The sequence below is a fragment of the Podarcis filfolensis genome (genome assembly GCF_964270895.1).
Source record: "Podarcis filfolensis genome assembly, chromosome: 1".
NCBI lineage: Eukaryota > Metazoa > Chordata > Lepidosauria > Squamata > Lacertidae > Podarcis > Podarcis filfolensis.
Window position 1 is genome coordinate 19678551 of NC_139604.1, and position 18505 is coordinate 19697055.

At 39.8% G+C, this 18505-nt stretch overlaps 1 protein-coding gene across 6 annotated transcripts in view; it reads right to left on the bottom strand.

Annotated features, from left to right (window-relative positions):
• The window catches only part of TLK1 (tousled like kinase 1), a 66832-nt gene that overhangs the window by 37515 nt on the left and 10812 nt on the right, over positions 1–18505 (bottom strand). The window contains exon 1 of one of the 6 annotated variants that reach the window (XM_083628599.1): positions 16513–16566. The exons of 4 other annotated variants lie outside the window; for them this stretch is intronic. The gene's annotated coding sequence lies outside the window, so the exon portion shown is untranslated. Of the gene's footprint in view, positions 1–2051; positions 2184–16512; positions 16567–18505 lie in introns of those variants that run through there. One more of the 6 variants, XM_083628600.1, reaches the window with a different exon arrangement.

The following is an 18505-nucleotide window of genomic DNA, read 5'->3' on the forward strand; positions in this document are numbered from 1 at the left end:
TCTTCAACCCTGTGCTGAGCGAAGGGTTGGCTTAGAATGCCATCTGAACCCAGTGTGCCATCTGAACTTATGGTTAAGCTCTCTCCTAGCTAACCATGAACTTTAGCCAAGAATAAGTATTGTAATTAGAGATTTACAGTGGTGCCCCGCAAGACGAATGCCTCGCAAGACGGAAAACTCGCTAGACGAAAGAGTTTTCCGTTTTGGAGGTGCTTCGCAAAACGAATTTCCTATGGGCTTGCTTCGCAAGACGAAAATGTCTTGCGAGTTCCTGCGGGTTTTTTTCCCTCCCCCCCCCTTTTCTAAGTCGATAAGCCGCTAAAAGCCGCTAAAAGCCGCTAATAGCGCTAATCCGCTAATCCGTCAATGGGCTTGCTTCGCAAGACGAAAAAACCGCTAGACGAAGAGACTCGCAGAACGGATTCTTTTCGTCTTGCGAGGCACCACTGTACTTTTCTGACATATACATCAATCCTAGAGATCTTCATAAGACACATGCTGTACAGGGCTTTCATTGTTTGTGAATTGCTGCTTGCCTTCTTTTGGTAACCTCTGCTCTTGATGGAGATGCTGGAAGAGAACATCCTGCTTCTTCTGTCGTTTCGGCCTGACCCCTCCCTCATAGTCTACCTCATGGGTAGGCAAATTAAGGCCAGGGAGCCAGATTTGGCCCAATCACCTTCTAAATCTGGCCCACGGATGGTCCAGGAATCAGTGTGTTTTTACATGAGTAGAATGTGTCCTTTTATTTAAAATGCATCTCTGGCTTATTTGTGGGGCATAGGAATTCGTTCATCCCCCCCCAAAAAAAATATAGTCTGGCCCCCCACAAGGTCTGAGGGACAGTGGATCAGCCCCCTGCTGAAAACGTCTGCTGACCCCTGGTCTACCTTTTCACCTCTCCCCACAATTCACTGGTACTGACTAGGGGGGAAGCAGCTTATTGCCTTGCTGAGAGAATAAAAAGATAGAAGTAGGTGCAGCAGAAAGAGCAAAATACCTGCTGTGGATGCCCAAGCCTCAGATGAAAAATCTGAAAGTTTGGGTGACAACTAAATTCCAACAAACCGAGACTCACAGAAGGAAGTAGAAACCAACCAGATATATTTGAAATTTTGCTTGTATTAAACTAAGGCATTTATGGATTTAAATTTCTTAAATATGTCAAACAGAACAATTTTATATTCCATGGTTATAAATGTTTCGTTTTACATTATTAAATCAGTAAAGTTTAGTTAAGAAAACAAGCAGTTTATATGAATTTATTTTTAAATTTGTCTTAACTAGGATATCCAACTGTTACAAAAGCTTTTGTAGTCAACAGCCTACTTCATCATATTCATACATTTTCAAGATTTCTATAACGGCACAGTCATATTGGTAGCTTTTGTTAAATTATTACAATTAACTGTCCCTTGAAAACAGAACAGCTTTTATTTATCAGAAACGCTTTTGCTTTTACCAATAAATTTAGATTCTTCTCTGGATTTAAAATATGTGGCAACGGTGCAAAGTTCAACAGTAGCTAGGGTAAGCTGATGAAAATTGGGTGCCCTACCAGTGTTTTCTTCTACTGCACTGTCAACACTGGATAATCGCCCTCCTAAACCAAAATTGCCTGCTTTTTCCTTTTTACTGCCATCCAAAAGACTGCCTATTAGTCCATTCCAGTGTGGAAGAGACAGCATTTCAGTCCTGTAATCACTTTTCAAAGCATGCTAAGTCAAAGCATGTTAAGTTTAGATGCTTAACACACACTGAAAATCTAATGACCCGTTACGCATCCTTCAAGTTGCAGCACCAAACAGTAAAGCAGCACAACCTTTTGTTCTACTTCAACACATGCAACAAAAAGAAAAGAAATAGTAAAGGGCAGATGCATGAAAAGTGGCCAGTTTGAACCAGCTCTCTACTAGTTGCAATACTAACAACAGACTGCTTGTAGAATATTAACACATACTATTCAGAAAGGAAAAAGAAAAAAAGGGAAAAGGAAGAAAGGCCATTTTGTTCCATGAGAAAATAATCTAAAATCCTCTATCAGGCAATACCTTCATTTGAACCAAGAAAAATGTCACAGCATAGTGAGATATCTTTCAAGTTCTCCAGTGCTCTTCATTAAGTTGGATGTTAAATAGTCAAAAAGCTGCTGTGATAATGAAGCCATGGTGTCTGCATTAGTCACAGTCTAAAGATGGAGTACAGGAAAAGATAGCAGACTTAATTAGATTAGGCTCTATTAGGTACTACACAGGTTACAATGTGCACAAAAGGCTGCTGGGGCATACAAAAAAATAGCTGATCCATTTCTGAAAATGTAGAATCCAGTCATTACCCAGATTTTTTTCACAAATACCCTGACTTTCTTTCCGTTGTCTATGTCTTGGAGAATACTGAACTTTGCTGAAGATAAGACTCTAATTCTTACCTTCTCTCTTCAGCTAGTGAATAATTGTAATATATTTACTTTTTTACCTGACACATCTTAAAAAAGTAATCTGCAATTTTGTCAACTTTAAAACTAGCGAATTCTTTTTTGTTTTCCGCCTACCCAAACTCCTGTATGTTTTGGTGGTCCAGCTGCATTTTATATTTACAAAAATGGGAGGAACAGACCAGTGCTCTCGCTGAAAAATCTGTATAGCACCAAGTAGAGCCTAATCTACGTTTTGGTTGGTACAAATAAAAGGCACTGTCTAACCATGAATTTTTGCACAGAAATGAGCATTTGAAGAGCCAGCCATTTCTACACAAGGTCTTTAAAATTTGAAGTACAGTGGTACCTCGGAATCCGTTCTGGAAGTCCGTTCGACTTCCAAAATGTTTCAAAACCAAAGCACAGTTTCTGATTGGCTGCAAGAAGCTCCTGCAGCCAATTGGAAGCTGTGTCAGACATTCAGGTTCCAAAGAACGTTTGCAAACAGGAACACTCACTGCAACTCTCACCGGTTTGCAGCGTTCAGGAGCCAAAACGTTAGACTTGCAAGGCATTTGGGATCCAAGGTACGACTCTATCTGAAATCCAGACAAGCAGACTAAAACAACAGAACAACCCAGTTAAGCTGAGCTGTTAGAATCTGCGCTCAAGGCAGCTCACGCTACAACAACCCATTTAAAGCAAAATGTTTGGAGTTTAGATTTAGTGTTTCATTGTCATCAGAAGTAGTTTGTAAATGCAAGCTATGTTTATATAAAATCTACAAGCCAATCTTTGTGCTGTTGCTCAGGAATCTAACTAAAGCCATGCAGAACAAAAGAATAACAGGAACTATTATCTACTGCGGAACTATGCACCTTACAAATAATATCAAACAGCTCCTCAATTTGATTCATGACTAAACTTGGACTACTCTAAAGTATTCTCAAAAAACCTGAATAGTATAATCAAGTTCCTGTAGTAATGAATACATCTGCTTACATGAACTCAGAACTGCCGTAATCTTTGTTACGAGTACAAGCATAGCTGGATATTGCTGTGCCGCCAATGGCCAAGGGGGCCATTTCGTGTTTCAGGAAAAGCATAAATAATAAGTACTGGGATAGGTCTTATTACCTCAGGTATGTAGAGAAGGAAAGTACAGTATATATGTTCTTCCAATGGATGGACTTGTGCTTCCATATCATCTACCAGTGCTAAGATTGTGCCATGAAAAATTGTAAGAAATAAGCCCAAATTTTATCTTTGCTTTCTAAAAATATTGAAATTTAATTTGACTTTTATCCAAATGAGTACAAGGGGGGCGTATTTATCTACTAAGAGTATTTATAGCCCACCCTTCCACTGAATTTGCAGCACTCAGGGAACAAGTTCAAAAACAATCAGATGTATTTTATTGCACTTCAACTTTGGGCAAGCAAGCTGCTTAATTTTATAAATATCACCCATGCATCCTCTTACACACGTCTTCACTGTTGTACAATTTCAGGAGTCGTATAATATAAAAAACTTGTTTCATATAATGCAACGACAGATGTTTCATACACACCAACAGTTAATCACTACCCACTGTCAATAAGACTATAGAAGCTTGCATTGAAATGATCAATATTTGGTTCTAATTTGGCTTGATAAAAATCAAGGTTGTAGTATCTTTCCTTGCTAGCTCTTTTCATTTCTCTGCATGTACACACCCAGAGAGCAGGCTAATCATCTTGTTTACAGCATTAATTCTCCATTCTGCATGCTTCTGTGCCAAAAGACATGTAAATTTCTCCTCTCTTTAAAATCAGTGAGTGAATATGGAGATCTGCACCATCATAATGAACCATTTTCTCAATTTCTACCCAGAACTGAAATATGTGGCATTGCCTTTGGATAAATTATTTCCAGGTGTGAGCTACAGTGTTTTCCTATCCATAGAATTATTTTCTATCTTGGATCCCCAACAGGGGATCCAGTGTGGTATAGTGGTTATCGAGTGTCGGACTAGGACGTGGGGGACCAGGGTTCAAATTGCCACTTGACCATGAAGCTCACTGGGTGACCTGGGCCAGGTAGACAGACAGACAGACAGACAGACAGACAGACAGACAGACAGAAGGAAATGTCAGGGAGAAGTGCTCAGGAAGCCTGAGGGTTCAGTAAACATGAAATCTCTCTACCCTTTCTGTGCTTCAAATACTGCTATCTCTTCCCTCCACTTTAAAAGAATTCTGCAGGGATTGGAATTCTAACATGTAAGAATGCCACCAACATGTCTAGTTGCCCCCAGGTGACTGTTTCATTAGCAACATGTCTTTAGTTGGTGCCTTTGACATCTGCTGAATTACCAAACTTCAAAATACCTTGCATTGATACTAGATACAAGCAGCAGCAGCATCTCAGGAATCAAAGGATCATAAAAAAGTATTTCCCTCAATCTGTTCAACAATAGCAAGTTAAAGGGGGAAAGCAGATCAGAAGAATTAGCAAAACTGGCTCATAAAGGTGTCAGCAGGATATCGTTTCATTGATATATTATCCCCACTGCCAATGGAAACACAAGGCACCAATAAAAAGATCAATACTGTCTCAACTGCTTTTAAATACCTTACTGTATCCAGATAAAAACATGACTTCTTCCAAGGAAAACATTGCCTTTTTTGATGCGGCAGGCAGTATTAGTCTGGTGTTTGTTCATACATAATCATTTACCCACAACAGCTTATTCATACTTGCTTGTAAAGACACTTCGACTAGCCTCCGTTATCTATTCACTAATACACAAATCAACTATGCCCTCCGACCAGCTACACCTGAATCAAGAGAAGACACTGCATTTCATCACCTACATCTGAGACCCATAGGTCAAAGACCTTGGACTTTGAACTATATACCGGTAAGAATAATTAATAGTACAGAGGGGAAACCCTAGTGACTTGGGTACTAAAAATAGAGCTACTGGCAGCTAAAGATTGGCTACCAGTTGGATACCAGAGATTGGCTACAATATTTCTGCAGACGTGATATAGGTGATGCACCACAGAGAGAGAAAACTCAAGGTTCTCAAACCTGATATGACCAAATTACTATACCTAGATTTTTATTAACTCAATGAATTTTTCAACGTTCAATGTCATCAGGATTTGAATTCTATGCAAGGAAGACTAGTAAGGGATATACACTGGCAACTATAGTGGTACCTCAGGACTTGGGTGGCACTGTGGTCTAAACCACTGAGCCTCTTGGGCTTGCCGATCAGAAGGTCGGCGGTTCAAATCCCTGCAACGGTGTGAGCTCCCATTGCTCGATCCCAGCTCATGCCAACCTAGCAGTTTGAAAGCACGCCAGAAAGTGCAAGTAGATTAATAGGTACCGCTGCGGTGGGAAGGTAAACGGTGTTTCTGTGCGCTGCTCTGGTTTCGCCAGAAGCGGCTTAGTCATGCTGACCACATGACCTGGAAAAACTGTCTGCAGACAAACGCCGGCTCCTTCGGCCTGTAAAGCAAGTTGAGTGCCGCAACCCCAGAGTCATCTGCACCTGGACTTAACTGTCAGGGGTCCTTTACCTTTACCTTTTTTACAGTGGTATCTCAGTTTAAGAACAGTCCTGTTTATGAACGATTCGGTTTAAGAACTCCGCAAAACTAGAAGTAGAGTCCCGGTTTGCGAAAAGAATGGAATCCAAATGGTGGAAGGGCACCGGCGGCGGAAGGCCTCATTAGGGAAAGTGTGCCTCGGTTTAAGAACGGTTTCGGTTTAAGAACCGACTTCCGGAACAGATTAAGTTTGTAAACCGAGGTACCACTATAATCATTATCTCTGAAGACTATCAATCAGAACTGCTCATACAGCGGTACCTCGGGTTACATACGCTTCAGGTTACAGACTCCGCTAACCCAGAAATAGTACCTCGGGTTAAGAACTTTGCTTCAGGATGAGAACAGAAATCGTGCTCCGGCAGCACAGTGGCAGCAGGAGGCCCCATTAGCTAAAGTGGTGCTTCAGGTTAAGAACAGTTTCAGGTTAAGAACGGACCTCCGGAATGAATTAAGTACTTAACCCGAGGTACCACGGTATTTTTAAAAATGATATTGGTTAAAATGTTACATGTGATTTATAATTTAGAAACAGCAATAAAAATCAGAAGCAGCGTGTTTTCTGTATCAACATTATTTTCTGTTATTATTGTTTTTTGACACAGGTAACACCTACCAGAATATATATATAAAGAATTAAGCAACACATGGGGGGGGCTGATAGTTCTCTGCTCCCACCCTAACCCAGGTATGTTACTTGCAAAAAAACCAAACAAAAAACCCCCTCAATATTCTCCAACTCTCAGTAGCCTAAAATGGCACCAAAACCCGTGAGACTGGGTTGGGAAGAATTTGACTTGTTTCAATATACATTCACTCAATTTTATCAAGATTTTCCTGCGGAGTGGTCAGAGTTTTTGACCCCTTTACGAGATAACACAGAAGACATAACAGCCTCCATTAGACTTACTAAAACTTCAGAAAAACTACAATGAAGCCATATCTAAACTTTTTTTAAAAAATAATCATGCACAACTTTCAAAATATGGTGCAATTTTTATTTATCATACTTATAGAACATTACTGAGTACATTACTGGGCATGAAAGTTTTAGCAAAGGCATTATACTTGCCACTTTGTACTTTGTCAAAGCCACATGTGGTATTAACATAAATAAAAGAGAATAAATAAAAGACAACTTGCTGGTGACCAAGTTCTAACAGTAAAAAAATATCTAAGTACAGTGGTACCTCAGGTTACATACGCTTCAGGTTACCGACTCCGCTAACCCAGAAATAGTGCTTCAGGTTAAGAACTTTGCTTCAGGATGAGAACAGAAATCGTGCTCCAGTGACGCGGCGGCAGCAGGAGGCCCCATTAGCTAAAGTGGTGCTTCAGGTTAAGAACAGTTTCAGGTTAAGTACGGACCTCCAGAACGAATTAAGTACTTAACCCAAGGTACCACTGTAATAAAGCTCCAAACAATGAAAAAACCTATTCCAAGTTTTTATAATAAAAATATTTTACTCTCCACACTGAAATGCCTATTTTATACAGGACTGTGATATTAGCTTCAAGGGCAATCCGTAAGAGCAAACTTCATGCAAGAGATTTGGCACACAGTTAAAATTTGTCCCTTGAACTTTCCTGGTCACTCTAATTTAGAACCTTAAACTCTTCAAGGTAGGGTGCCAATATTTTTCTCTTATGCAACTCTTACTGCATTCCCACACTGATGAGACTCTTTTTTAAAAAAAAATCAATAATAAATATCAATAAGTTATTTGACCTCCCTTAGAATTCAGAGAAGCAGGCAAAAACATATCCAGTTGTTTCATTCTCCCACTTTCACACACAGAGATACAAAGGCTCTAAAATTCTATGGTTTTGGTTTTTTTCTAGAGAGCAAATAAGCAAATGACAGGTTATCCAGAGCAGTTAAGGAAGGTCTTAAAGCCTTGTTCTCTAAAATAATCGAAGATCATTACTGCAATTTTCTCAGTTTTTTTGCAAAGGTGGATTATGCTACTATTAACGTATTTTAGGAACTCAGAAAATATATGCAAAGCTCGATTGCTACAAATACTAGTTAAGCATAAAGCCATTCTCACAAACGCCAACTAATGGGAGAGCAAAAGTGGTAATGGCAGGTTTAAACATGAACGAACCACAACATACTTTGCAATACATCATCTTCTGAAATGCACATCAAGTATTGACATATACATATATTAGAGTTTTCTGCAACTTTTGATGTAGATGGCTACGGAATGTTGACACAAATGGTATCTGGAAATTCACTGAACTGCTTGGGAACAGCTCCAAGTGTGTGTTTTTGTGGTGTGTCCGTGTCCTATACAGTACAGTAATGAGTGCGTTTCCACTATTGCTCCAGGAATTGCTTCAATACAAAGCAGCTTTTGTTTTCATGTTGGTTGAAATACTTACAAATCTTTGCTCATAAAAATCATTTTCCTGTAAGAAGGAACACTAGTATAAACTCCAAGCCATTCTGCCTCAGAATATCCCTGAACCAACCAGCTCCTAAGACACCTTTCACCTGCTGACATTTTGACTACTGAAATGAAAACCAGTCTCCCACAGCCTTCCAAAAGGCCAAACAAACATTGACAGAAGTTCAGTTCATGAGCCTTGCGATTGCTTCCCACAAAGTTCAAGACTGGGGTTCATCCTGCATCTTGGTCCTCACAGCTAGAGATGGTAGGCATTACGAAAGTGCAACAGCAATGGGACATTACTACTGCAGTCACTTATTTAAGGGGCAAATACGTTACTTCATTCTCCTGGAATACCTAACTTCCTTCCTGAAGCAAAGTTTAGTGCTTCACATACCAACCGATGAAGGACGGGTTTGGTCAACACATTATTTCATACATCAAGGCTTCAGATGTGTTTAATAGTTTACTGAAAGCCATCCTGATTATGTATTTGAAAGGCAAGATGTAACTAAAAATAATAAATAAAACATTGGCTCAACCAGGTTCCTATGAAAACTCAATAAACTGTTATTTTGGAAATACACTGGTAAACCATTAGTAAATGTCTTTAAAGCATCTCAAGTCAAACACAACTGGCTAATCCATTATTGCCAGGGGATTAATAAAACCATGTTCATCCATGAGTTGATTGTGGATGAGGGAGCTTTGACTTCTGCATAGCAAGGGGTTGGACTAGATAACACTAGCAGTCTCTTCCAATTCTACAGTTCTATGATTCTATGATCTGGCTTGTATTACTGAGACCTGGGAGTGTTGGACTAAATAGATTTGACTCAGCTTTGTCCAGAAGGCATCAACCTTGATTGAAGGATCAGAGAGGGAGAAGTGGATGTGGTCTGTAATATTTCCATTTTGCTCACCAGGAAACTTCGCCACCTTGTGAAGGAGGGCATCTGGGTATTGGGAGGGGGTGAATTAACCCTGTTGCCATTGTCAGATTATTATCTGGTGAAGTTGGGTATTACAAACTCACCCACCTGCTGCAAGTGTAGGGTACCCTTTAGGGTGATCCACCCATGAAGACTTAGGAAGTCAAAGGTATTACTGAATGTGCTTTGGGGATTTTCAAAAATCCAGAACCAGCAATACTGTCAAGGTCTTGGTTTGGTATGGAATGACAGCCAGGCACATTGACATAACTGCTCCTGAGTGCCCTCTCTGAAACTAAAGAGTCCTGAGGACTCCCTAAACAGGTTGGGGGGCAAGTGGTATAAGCTCATTGGACACACTAGTTCCTAAAAATATTTTTCTAGAAATATTAGCACATGTAAGAACTCAAGTCAGAGATTATCTGTGCTCTGTCTTTATTTATATTTCCTTGCCACAAGTCAGAGAGCAAGGTGTGATGCCCTATAAACATCAAAGTATATCTCTTTGGAATTCAAAGCAAAGCACAGACAGAAAGCTAAGTTAATTTATACCATCTGACAAGCAATACTTTGAAATTGCAATCTTTGAATGGACATTCTACTGGGCCCCCCAAAAAATTCCTCTAAGTTGCATGGCTATTAGAATAGATTATTCAATTTTATCAGCGGTCCTTGCCAAAAATGTAGGACAATCTCTTCCTGTAAACATAATATTTCCCATGTATTGCAAGACCATATTTGGCCTGTAGAAGCAGCATGTTCTATCACCCAAAAATTGACTAGCTGCAGCTTCTGAAGTTCTTACTTAGATTTTCCTTCATAAGTTTTACCTTAACATCTTAAAGAGCTTGCCTCTGTTGAAGATTTACAGACTACCTGCATTTCATTTTGTGACACTGCAAATATTTGTTTAAAAAATAGAAAACCTTGAATTACTCTGCCCATTATGAACACTTTGATTTTCTCAACCATCTTGTAAGATACCAATACTATTAAGATGTTGTGCTAAAAGTAGCTGAAAGGGATACAGCTGGTTAAGAGCACAATATAAGAATAGATAAATGGCATTTCTGAGGTAGTGTTTTTTAGCAACAGTAATATTTACCGCAAGGAAATAAACTCAGTCTGCCAAAATCTGGAAAATGGCTCTCAAAATCCAAGCTATACAATATCAAGTCTGAAAATAGCATGCACTATTTACAGCAGGATTAACACATAGCATTTTCCTATCAGTTTTTAAAATCTAACTTAAGACATTTCAGCAAAAACTTTGGAATTAAGTAAAAATTGTAGAGTGATCCACCAAACCAAATATTTCAATGGAACATAAACTGGAGGTGCCATCATTTCTAAATAGGTTTTCTTCTTTGTGGTCTTGGTCTGTATTCTGATCTAGCTATCCAAACAGAAAAAGCAAGGATGCTACACACTTTTGATGGTAGTGTAATTATACTTCATTCAGGTCAAATAATTAAATAAAATATGACAATTGTTCCTCCTTATGAGCAAGATTTCAAGTAATGCTTAATGTCATTTCAGTACTGACTCCAGGCTTCCCCCACCCAGTGTCTTTGCTCGTGCACATAATCCTAAGGGAGGGAGTGATCAGTCTATTATGAAAATAGGCTAAATATTGAGGAGGGATGTTTTACCGGTCATGCTCTTCTCCTCTGTTGAAATAGACAGAACAGGCTCTGGGTAAAGCATCTGTAGATATGGCATGTCACTAAGAGGTTTAAACTGCATTATGCAGGGCAACCAATACCAAGGCCCTTTATATGCATTTTCCCCCCTCAGCCTTTCCAATTGTGGTAGATTTGACTCCAAAAACTGCAAGTGTAAAAACATCTATTTTTCAGAAAGTTAAACAGAGGGGCCCTGAGAAACACCACATAGCAATTCATACCTCATCAAGGTTGAGGATTACCTGGAACAAGAATTGTGGAAGTTTTATTAGGAGTTTCCCCCCAGTGCTATTAGGGGAGCAAAGGTATTTTAGCACATGTTGATAGAGGGTTGGGCACACTTAAGGCTACACAGTTTGTTCCTAACCAGCATTTTAAATCTAGATCCCGCTTTACATGTGTAAGAGATAGGAGTGCTATTTTGTCTCACGTTGAAATAGGACCACGGACAGAGCACAGAAGGAAACATTGAGTAATCACTTGTTTAAACAATCTTCCTTAGAATCTTGATCAGGAAAGTATGGGGGAAAGATTGGTTCTGGGTCCCTCAAGTGTTTTGTGGATTCTCTACTACAAATACGCTATGAATCTAGAAAGACATGGGGAGAAGAACCTACCTATTTGACAGCAGATCTGCGTATTGTGCACAAGACTGAACTTGCCATTAAACTAGAGAGCCTCCCCCCCACCAACTTCCATTTAAAAAGCAGCAGGTGAGCACCCTCCACCCCCGCCTCACAATCCCCACCTGCTACTAATGGAAGTGAGCAGAGCTTGAGAAAGAGTTGCAGGGAGAAAAGCAGTAGATGGGTGAACATTTCAACACATTTACCTCTATGATGTTTTCCCTGGGTTAATAAAAAAGACAGGTCTGGCACTGCTATGCTAACAATTGGCTTATTTTAAGAAGTTATTCTCCAAAAGCAACCAAAACAATGGAGAAGGTCCCAAAGCATATGAGTAACAAACAAGATCACCTGAACTTGGCCCTCCCGCTGTTCTGGGACTACAATTCCCATCATCCCTGACCACTGGGTCCTGTTATCTAGGGTTGATGGGAGTTGTAGTCCAAAAATAGCTGGAGGGTCAAGTTTGGCCACCACTGCCCTAAAGCAATGGAAATGTATAAAAAGTGATTTATGAGTCAACAGTTTAAGACTACATATAAAATGAACATAAACAAACATGAATGGTAGCCACTATTGTGTTACGATTACACTTTCTCCAAACAGTACAGATGTTAGAGATGTTTCAGCAGAAACAAAATTGGCCTTGCAGTTGACAGCTGTAGATCCCCCTAGAGCCTCTCGTTTGATTTTTCCAAATTGTATTCATTTTTTTCAACTTAATTATATATAAATAATAGAGTCTATTATGTCATTCATTTGAATGGAATCAAAAATGATAAAGGAATAAATTACCATTATAAATTTATTGCATGATATAGTTCTTATATAAGACCTTTAATGACTAGAGCTACACCACAAGGGATTTGTTGCTCCAAAGACTGTAATTTAAAAGGATAGTTTATTATAAGTCCTTCTAGCATAGAATAAAAAGTTTGTATAAAGTAAAAATACAAACCTATAATCCAACTATGTTGTTGCTCAAAATATGCCATTGCTGCTCACAAAATGAAGCATAACTGAAATTCAATATAGGGGGAATCAGCTGCCAATCCATATCTCACCAAAAGATGTGTCTCTCAAATATGCTATTACTCAAGCAGAAAAATTATACATTAGTAGAACTACTACCTGAAAAGAAACTCTATCTTTATATCCACTATTTTTGAGATAAAATTGTTTATGAAAATGCAAATACAGCTAAATTCATTTTGTCATTTAAACCAGCAAGGGAAATTGTGTTTAAGTTGTGCATCCAAAAGACTACTCATTGGGAAAGTTCAAGAATATTGTATGTTAACAGAATAAATTATTTCTGTTAAAAACAACCAATTAAATCAGAAGGCTTGTGATAATATTCCAGAAAATGCATGGTTAATGAAGTTTCTGAATTTCTAGTATGACTCTCAGATTTGTGCTCAGTAATCCTCAAAAAGAGGTCTTGTGGTCTGACCAACAAATAATTTTGAACATGGACACATAATGGCATATACAACACAGAGATGTAATAATTAAAGATTTCAATATACTTTTTTATTATCAACAGGAGGAAAACAATCTTTCAAACTTTGTGGACAACATATACAATGACCACACCTATAGTGACCATCTGGATAATTTAAACACAGTTCCATATGCATAATATCTGAATTTTATTTATTTATTTTATACCCCACCCTCCCCGGCCAAGACCGAGCTCAGGGCGGCTAACATCAGGTATAAAAACAATTGATTAAAATGCAACTGAAAAACAAGATTAAAATACAACTTAAAATGCAGCCTTATTACAGTGGAAGCCCAGATCAAAAACTGTTTGGGGGGAGAAAACGTCAAATCTTCACCAAGGCCAACTATCCAGACTGGTCCTACGTGGGCCAGAAAAGCCAGGGTAGTCCCCAAACAGGGGTTCCATCACAGAAAGAAAAGGAAAGAGGGTGAGGGAATCAGGCTGATTCCAAGCCAAAGGCCAGGCGGAACAACTCTGTCTTACAGGCCCTGCAGAAAGAAATCAATCCTGCAGGGCCCTGGTCTCATGAGACAGAGCATTCCACCAGGCCGGAGCCAGTGCTGAAAAGGCCCTGGCCCCGGCTGAGGCTAATCTGACTTCCTTAGGGCCCGGGACCTCTAGAGTGTTGCTATTTATGGACCTTAAGGTCCTCCGTGGGGCATACCAGGAGAGGCGGTCCCGTAGGTACGAGGGTCCTAGGCCGCAAAGGTCAAAACCAGCACCTTAAACCTGACCCTGTACTCCACCAGGAGCCAGTGCAGCTGGAAAAGCACTGGGTGAATGTGGTCCCGCGGCAAGGACCCCCTTAAGGAGCCTTGCCGCGGCATTCTGCACCTGCTGGTGTTTCTGGGACAACTTCAAGGGCAGCCCCGCGTAGAGCGAGTTACAGTAATCAAGCCTGGAGGTGACTGTCGCATGGATCACTGTGGACAGATCAGGGCGGGAAAGGTAAGGGACCAACTGTTGGATATGGCAGTGATGGAAAAATGCCGCCTTTGCAGTAGCTGCAACCTGCGCCTCCATGGAGAAGGAGGCATCAAAGATTACACCCAAACTCTTGACAGAAGGCACTGGCACAAGTTGAGACCCCACAAGAGATGGGAGTTGGCCCCACAACCCCATGACGTCCTAACCCAGCCAGAGGACCTCTGTTTTGAAGGGTTTAACTTCAACCGGCTCCCACGCAGCCATCCAGCCACAGCTTCCAGACATCTGCTCAGTGTGTCCGGGGCTGATTCAGGATGGCCATCCATCGACAGATTGTGCTGGGTGTCATCAGCATATTGATGACAACCCAGCCCGAAACTCCGGACAATCTGGGCAAGGGGGCGCATAAAGATGTTAAAAAGCATCAGGGAAAGGATTGCACCCTGCGGCACTCCATACACCAAGGGATGCCGCGACGACATCTCCTTCCCTAGCGCCACCCTCTGTCCCCGACCTGAGATAAAGGAATGCAGCCATTGTTGGACTGTGCCCTGAATCCCCACGTCGGCAAGGCGGTGGTCCAAAAGATCGTGATCAACCACGTCGAAGGCTGCTGACAAGTCTAAAAGAATCAGCAGTCCCAACCCGCCTCGGTCCAGTTGTCTACGGAGATCATCTGTTAGGGCGACCAGAGCCGTCTCGGTCCCGTAACCAGGGTGAAAGCCGGACTAGAATGGATCCAAACCCGATGTTTCCTCCAGAAACCTACCAAGCTGTTCAGCAACCACTCTCAATTACCTTACCCAGGTACGAAAGATTCGAAACTGGGTGGTAAGACACTAATAATAATTTATCATTCTCCAAAAGAGATATTTGAAGCCAGACAGATTTTGTAATTTTTATTTTAAAGCAAACTGTGTTCTGACAACTTAATGTGTTCCTGGTTTGAGACATTTGCTCTGCAAATATGTAACAGGAAGTAGGGCAAGCCCTGAGTTCAGGCACCCTCTACCATGCATAGAAACTCTGATATTTTATTATTTGTACTTTATTCTGCCAAAATGGCATTCAAGGGAGCTTACAAAACTCCTGAACAGTTCTGCCTCTTAGAAAAGTTTAAAATGAGACAACAATTAGGTTACAGCTCAACACAGTTGCACACCTTCTTGCATGCCACCTGTGGTCACATTTATAAATTCTGTATTATTCTTTTGCACTTATCTTTTTAGATGATTGACAAATTTTATACGCAAACCCCCCCTTTACTTATGAATGATTGTTGATTGATGCCACCAACTACAGTATAACTTGGATTCTTAAACCAAGCTCAGCTTACAGAAAGCCTCAATACATTCCAAGGCAGCTAATATAGCCAGCAATGCAAAGTCTACATTGCCAACATACTAATTCCATATTATACCCACATTTTGATTCACCTCAAAATAATTATATGCTTTTTTTAGGAATCGTACAAAAAACTGCACATCATAGCTTTTCATAATGTTCTAGTGACCTATCCACCCCAAATCCTTTTAAAACCTTATTTTTAAAGCACAAATTTGAGAACCACACTGGTACTTTTCGGATTTTCAACTCATTTAAAACTTCTATAATAATGTCAAAAATAATCAAGAACAGAGAGATTCCCATATAATCAGTACAGACTATATGAGACACCTGCATGCATACACAAGAGGAGAACCAATAGATTTCACAAACTGGCCCTGACTTGCTGCAAACACCTGATTACATGAGACACATTGTACAACCATGGTCCAGAGTACCCCCAGAGATACAAATATTCCTTCCCTTGCTTCAGTTTTCACTAAGCATCATTTTTCTATGATGTCCAAACTGGCGAACTTTACATACTGCTAGCCTCCCAAATCCAGTTTGCATACACAATGCAAACAACAGCTAGGGAAGAAGGGAAAACAATTTATGGTGCAACCAGCTTGCAAGAGTGGAAGAGGGATCCCACATGCCATGAGCGGCACTCCTGGACAAACCACAGTTTGATATTACATCTGAATCGAGCAACAATGTTCTGGTATTTCAGGCAGAATCTAATGTTTTAAAGTAAGAATTTTTATTCCTATTCTGTTACCCTTGTCCCCATCTTCCTGTTGCTTCACTCATATTGTAAGCTTCAAGACAAGGGCCTATTTTAAATGTGTTGCTTTATAAAGCATGTCCACATCTGGTACTACATAAAGAGCATTTAAAATACCAGTCAACGTGTTTAGCTTCAATATGGCCCAGAAGTATACGATAGAACTAGACTTTTTCAAGCTTGAGAAATGAACATATAAAACTTCAAAAATGTTGTACACTAACCTCACTTTGATGGCATTTAGCATGTGTATTAGTCTACAGAATTTGCATTTTAGAAAAACTTAACAGCACAATAAAACAGCATACCTGTAGACAACTATCACAATGATGATGAATTCCCTTCACTGAAATATACATTGGGCAATAGACATTAATGTGCTGACATCACAATGTTCTTTTATGACAGTCATATCCTTTGACTCTTTCAAGATGCACCAAATATTTGAGTAGTTAGAACCAGGCTTACTAAATAATCTGGGGAGCACAGAAACACACACAAAATTAAATTGCAGAATCAAAACTAAATAGCTAATAGTAATGTTTAACTAAATAGTATTATTAAATTAAACTTAATTTGGCATAAGCTTCCAAGGGTCAAAGAGTACTTCCATCAAGTGACTGAAAACCAAGTAAAGAGAAATAAAAATATATTTTACACAAAATGATACCAAAATCAGTCAATTACAAGATACAGCATTAGGTCTGTTAGAGTGCTATGCAGAACACAACTCAAAACCAGAATCCAAACACTCCTGATTATACCGATACTGAATAACCATAATTCAGTAATATAACAATAATTAGAGACAACAAATTTCTGTAGAAGCTACACTTTCCTAGGGAGACAAAATTTCACAGTGTCACATTAAAAAAACACATTCTAATTCAGGAATTTTATACTGGGTTCTCTCTCCAGGGAATAGGAACAATTGCTGCCACATTAATTTCATTTTTTATATATATTTGAAAACTGATGGTTTCTATTGTATAAGAATATGCAAGCCTTTGAGTTATGTAGAACTCAATTTGTCAGAAGTGGAAGAGTAACAGATTACTTAAGAAAGAATTCTGGATGCAAGTTCTTTCTACTTGCTAAAAGCCTTTTCTCTTATTTCTAACCAATACCATTTTGAACAACAAAGTATACAAATTATTTTCAATAATCAAGAAGTACTTTGATTATAACAACTCCATTCTAGCATTTAAAATTGAAACTAAACCCAAAACTGATCAGTATGTCACACTACACTTGAACACATTCAAAAGCACCAATATATACCTGGCATCATCATATGCATCATTTTCTAAAGTTTACAAAACCAGTAGGCGCTATTCAATATAATCAACTTTTCCATTCCAGTGCCATTCAGGAGGATGCAAGGATTTAATTCCCATGAACCATTTAAAAAGATGTCAAACAGAATTTCATATCCTTGTAAATGAACTGGTCAGTGTGGGAGTAGTAGTCATGCTGTGGTTAACTGACCACAGATGACAAACTCACATCCCAACAGCAATCACGGTCACAACTGTATGATTAGCTACCTCCCCGCACCTGCCCACCCATCCACATTAAAAGGTTAGGCATTTCCTTGATTTTAACAAACCTGAAAGATGTGATTCAAATGTAAACAAGTGTAATACCAACAGCTAAAGTCACTAACCAGCCCAGAACTACCAGAACCTCTATACAATGAGTTGGATCCAGACCTGGTGTTCTGTGAAGAGAAAAGCTCCTTCCATTTGTGGAAGTCAATCAGATCCAGCAAATGTTCCTGGTAGAGGAAAAGGGGGGGGGGAGTTGCTTTTACCAGTTCTCCCTTCCCCCTGCAGCCCCTTGTGCCACCTCACACCTTGTTCTGGAGGGTCTGCCAACCCTCGCAAGGGTGCCCAAACTTTTTTCAAAGAGGGCCAGATTTGATAACGTAAACATGAGTGAGGGCCAACCAAAGTTGTTGAGCCTTTTTAAAGATTTTACCCCAGAACATATACTGCCACGGCAGGCCAGATTAGGCCCCCGAAACGAACTCTGGACATGCCTGCGAGTCTGGAGCAGATTTTTAGGAACTGCAAGGGACATCAGCAAAAGCCACCTCTCGCTCTCTCGCCACCATCTCCTTCAGTCAGCAGAAGTGTCTAGTTATTGGACTCAACTCTGTATTAACCAAAATGTGTAATAACTGCCTTCATCAAATTCCAGAATGGGTTGGAACCATTTCTCCAAAACTTTGCAAAATGGTTTCTTCAGCTAGAAAATGAAATTTCCAAGAAGCAGTGGTCACATGTTGTTGAAAAGAAA